The following is a 10,434-nucleotide window of genomic DNA, read 5'->3' as shown; positions in this document are numbered from 1 at the left end:
GGCCCCTTTAGGATCCCTGAAGGCGCTAAAGATGAACTCCATAATGTATGTGGATTTTCTCAAACAGCACTTCCTGCCATGGTTCAAGAAGAAGAACCGTGTATTTCACAGCAAGATCATTTTTCTGCATGATAATGCACCATCTCATGCTGCACATAAAACATCTGCATCTCTGGCTGATATGGGCATAAAAGGGGACAAACTTATGGTGTGACCCCCATGCTCCCCTGACCTCTACCCCATTCAGAACCTTTGGAGCATCATTAAAAGGAGTGTCTATGATGGCGGGAGGCAGTTCACATCTAAGCAACAGCTCTGGGAGGGTATTCTGTCCTCATGCAAAACAATTGAAGCAGAAACCATCCAAAACCTGACAAATTCAATGGACGAGAGAGTTCAGAAGCTCCTTTCGAACAAGGGGTCCTATGTGAAAATGTAACATCACCTAGAATAAAGTTTTGAGTTGAAAACTGTTTGATTTCAGTTTCTAACAACCTGCTAATGCTTATAATTTCAAAAATGACCATTTTTTGGTCTTTATTAAAATGAAAAGGTTGATCGAAAAGTTTGGGGGATCTAAGAGTGTGGCAACCCAGTAGTCATGATTACTTCGAATTCTGACAATATGAGGGTCATGCTGCAGGTAGTGCAGCAAGAAGGCACTTATGTGTCTTGCGCATCTCGGAGCCCCAAAATTATTTTCCGGGCTAGATGCAGCTAAAAATTATTTTTAATTTTAAATCTGGTGAAGCTTTAGTATAGATGGCCTAATAGGATCAGTGCTGCACACTGCTACAAAGCCCAAATTATTTTCCAGTCAAGATACAGATAAACATGATTAGTAATTTGAAAGCTTAAAACGGTTGGTAGGGTGATTTTAACCAATCATCAAGCTTTTACTCTCCCCAGGATGACACAGGGGTAGAAAAGTCGTTTCGGATCCATGATTTGTTCATCTTTATGAACGTGAGTCTGTCTACATTATCAGTGGAGAGCCGCGTGCGCTTATCTGTCAGCACACCACCAGCAGCGCTGAACACACGTTCAGACAGAACGCTGGCTGCGGGGCATGACAAGATCTCCAAGGCGTAAGTGGCTAGCTCTGGCCATTTATCCAGATTGGAAGCCCAAAAAGAGCAAGGGTCCAGTGACACAGTCGTGGCTTCAATGTTTACTTGGAGATACTCCTGTGCCATCGTCTCTAGGCGTTGACTATATGTCAGACTTCTTGTCTCCTGTGGCCTTGCAAAGGATGGGCTAAAAAAGTGGTGAAATGATTCCGCAAAATTGATGTTACCAGCAGATACTGTGGTTCTGTTACGGTTTGAGTGCTGAACACTTGACGGTCCCACGGTTGGCAAGTTGGAACTGTGAGATTCACTACGTGCACCACTGGTATTTTGTGGAAAAGCACATGTAAGATTCTGCAACAGTCTCTGCTGATACTCCTGCATATGTGCATCCCTTTCTATGGCAGGAATAATTTCTGCAAATTTACTTTTGTACCGGGGATCTATCAGTGTGGCAACCCAGTAGTCAGGATTATTTCTAATTCTCACAATTCGAGGGTCATGTAGCAGGTAGTGCAGCAAGAAGGCACTCATGTGTGTTGCGCATCCAGGAGCACCAAGTCCCTGTTGTGTTGGTGGCGAGGTAACAATCATGCTTCCTTCCTCTGTCCTCTCCCCCCAACCTCGCACAACAGAAATGTGATCAAGGTCTCCCTCATCTGATGAGTCTTCCATCAGTTCGTCCTCCACTTCTTCCTGGGCTCCTGCACCTTCCTCACTAATTTGGCTGCTACCATGCGCCCTGGTAAAACCATCTCCCCCACCCTCACATGCCTGCCGCCTTGGTGCTGCCGACCGTCTGGACCTTGCAGATGTTAGCCCTTCCGCATACAACTCCTCCTCCTCTACTTCCTCCACCTCCTCTTGTGCCACCACCTGACTCCGAATTCTGTTTAACATGTGCTCCAGCATGTAAATCACCGGAATAGTCATGCTGATAATGGCATCGTCAGCACTAAACATCTTCGTCGCCATTTCAAAACTGTGCAGAAGGGTGCATAGGTCCCTGATCTGAGACCACTCCTCCAGCCTGATTTGCCCCACCTCTGAATCTCGTTGGCCCAGGCTATACGTCAGAACGTATTGCACCAGGGCTTGTCGGTGCTGCCACAGTCGCTGCAACATGTGCAGAGTTGAATTCCACCGGGTAGGCACATCGCATTTTAGCCGGTGAAGTGGCAGGCCCAACGACTTCTGTAGAGATGTAAGTCGCTGAGCTGCAGGATGCAAACGGCGGAAGTGAGCACACAGCGACCGTGCCCTCTGCAGAAGGCCATCTAGTCTGGGATAGTGGGCTAAAAATTGCTGGACAACCAGGTTCAACACGTGAGCCATACAAGGCACGTGTGTGACATTGCCCCGGCGAAGGGCCGCACCCAGGTTTGCAGCCTTGTCGCACACGGCCTTCCCTGGTTTCAGGTCCAGTGGAGACAACCATTCATGAAATTGGTTCTCCAGAGCTGACCACAACTCCTCAGCTGTGTGGCTCACATTTCCCAGACATTTCAATGTAAAAACCGCCTGATGACGTTGAGCCCTACTGCCAGCATAGTAAGGAGGTGTGCAGGATCCCTTCTGCGCAGTTAGAAAGCTTGTGGCATGACCAGACAGGCTTTGGGTGCAGGTGGAAGACCGAGAGGAGGTTGAGGAGGCAGAAGCAGTGGAGGAACTTTGACATAAAGAGGATTGACGCACAACTCGTGGGGACGGCAAGACTTGGACAGCAGCCCCTTGTCCTGCTGTCACCATAGTTACCCAGTGCCCAGTCAGCGACATGTAACGCCCCTGTCCATGCCTACTCGTCCAAGTGTCTGTGGTGAAATGCACCCTGTCACACACAGAGTTTCTCAAAGAAGCGGTGATGTTGTGTGCGACATGCTGGTGGAGCGCAGGCACACCTTTCTTTGAGAAGTAGTGCCGACTGGGCATCTGGTACTGGGGCACTGCGACGGACAAAAGGTCTCGAAAATCCTCTGTGTCCACCAGGCGGAAAGGCAGCATTTCTGTAGCCAAGAGCTTGCAGATGGTGAAATTCAACCTCTTAGCTTTCTCATGGCTAGGAGGAAATGGTCTTTTACTTGTCCACATCTGAGGGACCGAGGGCTGGCTATTGTGCTTAGACGGGGTTGATAAGGGTGTCCCCGGCAAACTGCCGGTCTGTGAGGAAGATGCAGGCGGACATGTTAGGTTGCCTTGATCCAAAGGTGGTGCTATTGATGTCGGACAGCGCTCAACACCAGCTGGTGTTACCACCTCCAAAGAAAATGATGACCTGCCAATCACGCTGGCTGTTGCGGGTAAAGAGGTGGCAGGTCTGCGCCCCAAAACAGGTGTGACTGCTGTCCCCCCAGTCACAGAGGATGAAGAGGCCGCGGATGCACAAGATATGGCAGACGGTGGTTGGCCCGGCCGGCTAGGCCGCATTGTAGCACACTGAGCTTCCCACTGCAACTTATGCTTCATGTCCATGTGCCGGTTCATGCATGAAGTACTCAAACTATGTATTTTTTGGCCTCTACTTAGCTTTTGCTGACAAATGTTACAGATAACACGAGTTGGGTCAACTTTATAGATCTGAAAAAATGCCCAGGCTATGCAAGGCTTAGCACCCATGCGACCTGAAGAGCCACCACGACTTGTGGTGAGAGGCAGAGTTGTGTTTGAGGATGCAGTTGTTGACGTGCTTCCAGTACTACGTCTCTGTCCAGGAAGGCGCAACCTGACCTCGTCGTCACTAGCATCTTCCTCCACCTCCTCTGCTGACCTCATCTCTTGGCTGACTGTGGGTTGACAGTAAGTGGGATCTCCAACCTCATCATCATCACCCTGTGCGTTATCACACCTGTCGTCCTCAGAGCCAACCTGTTCCTGCCCTGACAAAAAACTAAAGTTGTCGCTCCAATCAGGTATTTGAGTCTTATCATCGTCTTCCTCATTGTCTCCACCAACAGGAGTTACAGTTTGGGAATGAGGGTCTACATTATGGTCAGAACCTTCTGCGTCTGGTCCTGGATCCGACTCATAAAGATTCTGGGCATCAGTGCAGATCATTTCCTCGTCTGGATTCACAGAAGCGCTGGAGTCGACGTCTGATTCCCAGGCTATAGTATGAGTAAACAGCTCTGCAGACTCAACCATCTGTTCTACCTCATACTCAGACGGGCAGCTGGAGATTTGGGAGCTGTGAGGAAGCAAGTGCGATTGGGGTGACACCTTTGAGGACTGGAGTATTTGTGATGTTGAAGTTGATGTGGAGGAGAGCCCACTTAAAGGAGCACTTGATATCCGTTGAAGCACCTGCTGTTTTTGTGCCTCATCTGGAATTTGTAGCGATTGGCGTGGCCGTAAGAAAGTGATCTTATCACATTGTCCGCTAAAAGAAGTAGACATTTTAGTTTGGCTGGAAGATGGTCTTTCTTCTGCAGATGTTACTGTTGCTTTAACACCTACCCCACGGACACAACCTTTTTTCCCCTTCCCAACACACCTATTCCCCTTTCCATCAGCAGCAGGCCTTTTTCCACTCATTTTGGTGGTTAACTAATTCACAACTCTGGAGTTGTTTGCACAAAAAAACAATGGATGGTAACCGAGCAGAGCTGAGTGGCCAAACTGTGGTATTAGGCCAAAACTATTGGCTGGGTTAGATGGAGAAAAAAATTATATTCAATTTGCAACCTGATGGAGGTCAGTATAGATGGACTAATACAACAAGTCCCACACACAGCTAGAAGCCCAATATTTTTTCAGAGGTAGATGCAGAAAAAAATATATTCAGTTTGCAACCTGATGGAGGTCAGTATAGATGGACTAATACAACAAGTCCCACACACAGCTAGAAGCCCAAATATTTTTTCAGAGGTACTGTAGATGCAGATAAAAATTATTTTTAATTTGCAACCTGATGGAGGTCAGTATAGATGGACTAATAGAGAAAGTCCGACACACTGCTAGAAGGCCAAATATTTTTTCAGAGCTAGATGCAGAAAAAAATTATATTCAGTTTGCAACCTGATGGAGGTCAGTATAGATGGACTAATAGAACAAGTCCCACACACTGCTAGAAGGCCAAATATTTTTTCAGAGCTAGATGCAGAAAAAAATTATATTCAGTTTGCAACCTGATGAAGGTCAGTATAGATGGACTAACAGAGAAAGTCCCACACACTACTAGAAGGCCAAATATTTTTTCAGAGCTAGATGCATACAAAAAATTATTTTGAATTTGCAACCTGATGGAGGTCAGTATAGGTGGACTAATAGAACAAGTCCCACACACTGCTAGAAGGCCAAATATTTTTTCAGAGCTAGATGCAGAAAAAAATTATATTCAGTTTGCAACCTGATGGAGGTCTGAATAGATGGATTAATAGAACAAGACCCACACACAGCTAGAAGCCCAATATTTTTTCAGAGGTAGATGCAGAAAAAAATATATTCAGTTTGCAACCTGATGGAGGTCAGTATAGATGGACTAATACAACAAGTCCCACACACAGCTAGAAGCCCAATATTTTTTCAGAGGTTGATGCAGAAAAAAATATATTCAGTTTGCAACCTGATGGAGGTCAGTATAGATGGACTAATAGAATGATGCTATGCCCAAAAGATTTTACTTCACTAGGTGCAGTAAAAAAATTGGTATTCTATACACAGGTGGTATATCTTGCAACAGAGATAGGCTACTCCACTGACTAACACACTCTGCAATAGGCCAAAAAGGATTAGCTTTGCTAGATTCAGCCAAATGCTGTGAAAAAAACTTGCACAGCACTGGCACAGACCTGCCTGGCAAAAACTGATAGGAACTGATGTAACCTAGTCCTGAAAAGGACTCCAATTACAATTAGTCTTTACTCCCACAATCTATCTATTTAAGAGCACAGACCTCCCTGATAAAAGTCGTAGGAAATGCTGTAACCTAGTCCTTAAAAGGACTGCAATCACAACTATTCCCTACTCCCAAGCTATCTGTATATTTGTGCGAAAATTGGCTTGAAATTAACAAGGTATAGCGCACACAGCAACAGCGGTGCCGTCTAACACGCAGCTGCAGCAGTGAGAAAATGGTGGCGACGGGGAAAATGGCTTGGTCTTATAGGGCAAGGACATGTGACATACACTGCCAATGACACATGCCCTTGCTTGTTTGAAAAAAAGCACTTCGCTCCGTGTGTGCGCTGCTGATAGGCTGACAGATTGCACCTCCCCACTGCAAATGTGGGAAAGAGAAAAAAAAATGGAGATCTTCATTGTTCCTGCAGAGATCCATCCCCTGCCCCTCCCCCCACCCCGCTGTACACTGAAACTGCGTATTAACATTAATTTTCATCATTACTGAGAAAAAATCCAGTTATGATTTTGGTGCACGAACAGTTATCGAACATAACCTCGAACAGCCGAATTTTTCTCAAATTGTTCGTGTTCGCCGAACGGCTCGAACACCGCCCAAAACAGCTCGAATTTGAGATTGGCGAACAGTTCGAGTAGAACAACGCTCATCTCTACTAATATGTCCATATACCGACCAGCAGAAATTGTAAAAGAAGAACTATAGAAGGATAGACTATAGTGGATCATTCCGGATTGGTGCAACATAAGGAGCCAAAAGGATTCACACCGGTATTCCATGCTATGTGCTTCTTATAAAGTGAAATCTCTCCATAGACCGCCTCTGTGAAGACCACCCCCTTATCCAGATGATAGATTTTCAGTTCCACCATATATAATGCATACTGGCCATTTTTTTTTTTTTTTCAGAATATCACCAATTTTGGGTCGTCAGCTGTACCAGAAGAAATGCTTTAAACCAGTGCTGGCGAACCTATGGCACGCGTGCCAGAGGGGGCACGCAGAGCCCTCCTGGTGGGCACGCGCGCCATTGCCGCAGCGCTACTGGATCGGGCCCGTCGGGTGAGAACTCTGAGCCCGCCGAGTGCCGACACCAGCTTCGCTACTGCAACTAGATGTGCGTTCTCTCTGGGACGCACATCTAGCTGAAGTGTATTGCAACGCACGAACTTGCCAGGCCCGTGCGTGGCAATACACGCTGCCGGTCAATCAAAGGCCAGCATGACGTTGGCCGGCCAATCAGAGGCCTGCGACTTCTGGCCAATCAGAGACCAGCATGACGTTGGCCGGCCAATCAGAGTCTAGCGGCTTGCGGCCAATCAGAGGCCAGCATGACGTCGGACGGCCAATCAGAGGCCAGCGGCTGCCGGCCAATCAGAGGCCAGCATGACGTCGGCCGGCCAATCAGAGGCCAGCGGCCACTGGCCTCTGACTGGCCGGCAGCGTGTATTGCAGCGCAAGGGCCTGGCTAGTACGTGCGCTACAATACACTTCAGCTAGATGTGCCGACTACAGGAGAGGACGCTGCGGGGGAGAAGAAGGGAGGTGAGTAGAAGTGTTTATTATGTGTTTTTTTCTTTTTTTTTAATATGCGATGCACAGTGGCGCCAGCAGGCTGGGGGGGAGAGGGAGCATGCATGCATGGACTGGGGGAGGGCCAGCATATATACATGGACTGAGGGGGGGGTCATATATGCAAGGATTGAGGGAAGGGCCAGCATATATGCCAGGATTGAGGGAAGGGCCAGCATATATACCAGAATTGAGGGGAGGGCCAGCATATATACCAGGATTGAGGGGAGGGCCAGCATATATACGAGGATTGAGGGGAGGGACAGCATATATACCAGGATTGAGCGGAGGGCCAGCATATATACCAGGATTGAGGGGAGGGCCAGCAAATATACCAGGATTGAGGGGAGGGCCAGCATATATACCAGGATTGAGGGGAGGGCCAGCATATATACAAGGATTGAGGGGAGGGCCAGCATATATACCAGGATTGAGGGGAGGGCCAGCATATATACCAAGATTGAGGGGAGGGCCAGCATATATACCAGGATTGAGGGGAGGGTCAGCATATATACCAGGATTGAGGGGAGGGCCAGCATATATAACAGGATTGAGGGGAGGGTCAGTATATATACCAGGATTGAGGGGAGGGCCAGCATATATACCAGGATTGAGGGGAGGGCCAGCATATATACCAGGATTGAGGGGAGGGCCAGCATATATACCAGAATTGAGGGGAGGGCCAGCATATATACCAGGATTGAGGGGAGGGCCAGCATATATACCAGGATTGAGGGGGGGGCAGCATATATACCAGGATTGAGGGGGGGTAGCATATATACCAGGATTGAGGGGAGGGCCAGCATATATATCAGGATTGAGGGGAGGGCCAGCATATATACCAAGATTGAAGGGAGGGCCAACAAATATACCATGATTAAGGGGAGGGCCAGCATATATACCAGGATTGAGGGGAGGGCCAGCATATATACCAGGATTGAGGGTAGGGCCAGCATATAAACCAGGATTGAGGGGAGGGCCAGCATATATACCAGGATTGAGGGGAGGGCCAGCATATATACCAGGATTGAGGGGAGGGCCAGCAAATATACCAGGATTGAGGGGAGGGCCAGCATATATACCAGGATTGAGGAGAGGGCCAGCATATATACCAGGATTGAGGGGAGGGCCAGCATACATACCATGATTGATGGGAGGGCCAGCATATATACCAGGATTGAGGGGAGGGCCAGCATATATACCTGGATTGAGGGGAGAGCCAGCATATATACCAGGATTGAAGGGAGGGCCAGCATATATACCAGGATTGAGGGGATGCCAGCATATATACCAGGATTGAAGGGAGGGCCAGCATATATACCAGGATTGAGGGGAAGGGCCAGCATATATACCTGGATTGAGGGGAGGGCCAGCATATATACCAGGATTGAAGGGAGGGCCAGCATATATACCAGGATTGAGGGGAGGCCAGCATATATACCAGGATTGAAGGGAGGGCCAGCATATATTCCAGGATTGAGGAGAGGGCCAGCATATATACCAGGATTGAGGGGAGGGCCAGCATATATACCAGGATTGAAGGGAGGGCCAGCATATATACCAGGATTGAGGGGAGGGCCAGCATATATACCAGGATTGAAGGGAGGGCCAGCATATATTCCAGGATTGAGGGGAGGGTCAGCATATATACCAGGATTGAGGGGAGGGCCAGCATATATACCAGGATTGAGGGGAGGGCCAGCATATATACCAGGATTGAGGGGAGGGCCAGCATATATACCAGGATTGAGGGAAGGGCCAGCATATATACCAGGATTGAGGGGAGGGCCAGCATATATACCAGGATTGAAGGGAGGGCCAGCATATATACCAGGATTGAGGGGAAGGGCCAGCATATATACCAGGATTGAGGGGAGGGCCAGCATATATACCAGGATTGAGGGGAGGGCCAGCATATATACCAGGATTGAAGGGAAGGCCAGCATATATACCAGGATTGAGGGGAGGGCCAGCATATATACCAGAATTGAGGGGAGGGCCAGCATATATACCAGGATTGAGGGGAGGGCCAGCATATATACCAGGATTGAAGGGAGGGCTAGCGTATATACCAGGATTGAGGGGAGGGCCAGCATATATACCAGGATTGAAGGGAGGGCCAGCATATATTCCAGGATTGAGGAGAGGGCCAGCATATATACCAGGATTGAGGGGAAGGCCAGCATATATACCAGGATTGAAGGGAGGGCCAGCATATATACCAGGATTGAGGGGAAGGCCAGCATATATACCAGGATTGAAGGGAGGGCCAGCATATATTCCAGGATTGAGGAGATGGCCAGCATATATACCAGGATTGAGGGGAGGGCCAGCATATATACCAGGACTGAGGGGAGGGCCAGCATATATACCAGGATTGAGGGGAGGGCCAGCATATATACCAGTATTGAGGGAAGGGCCAGCATATATACCAGGATTGAGGAGAGGGCCAGCATATATACCAGGATTGAGGGAAGGGCCAGCATATATACCAGGATTGAAGGGAGGGCCAGCATATATACCAGGATTGAGGGGAGGGCCAGCATATATACCAGGATTGAGGGGAGGGCCAGCATATATACCAGGATTGAGGGGAGGGCCAGCATATATACCAGGATTGAAGGGAGGGCTAGCGTATATACCAGGATTGAGGGGAGGGCCAGCATACATACCAGGATTGAAGGGAGGGCCAGCATATATACCAGGATTGAGGGGAGGGCCAGCATATATACCAGGATTGAAGGGAGGGCCAGCATATATTCCAGGATTGAGGGGAGGGCCAGCATATATACCAGGATTGAGGGGAGGGCCAGCATATATACCAGGACTGAGGGGAGGGCCAGCATATATACCAGGATTGAGGGGAGGGCCAGCATATATACCAGGATTGAGGGAAGGGCCAGCATATATACCAGGATTGAGGGGAGGGCCAGCATATATA

The sequence above is a fragment of the Phyllobates terribilis genome, unplaced genomic scaffold (genome assembly GCF_046119375.1).
Source record: "Phyllobates terribilis strain yellow unplaced genomic scaffold, ASM4611937v1 Scaffold_39__1_contigs__length_11870865, whole genome shotgun sequence".
In the NCBI taxonomy this organism is placed as follows: domain Eukaryota; kingdom Metazoa; phylum Chordata; class Amphibia; order Anura; family Dendrobatidae; genus Phyllobates; species Phyllobates terribilis.
Note: the sequence above shows the minus strand (reverse complement) of the source record.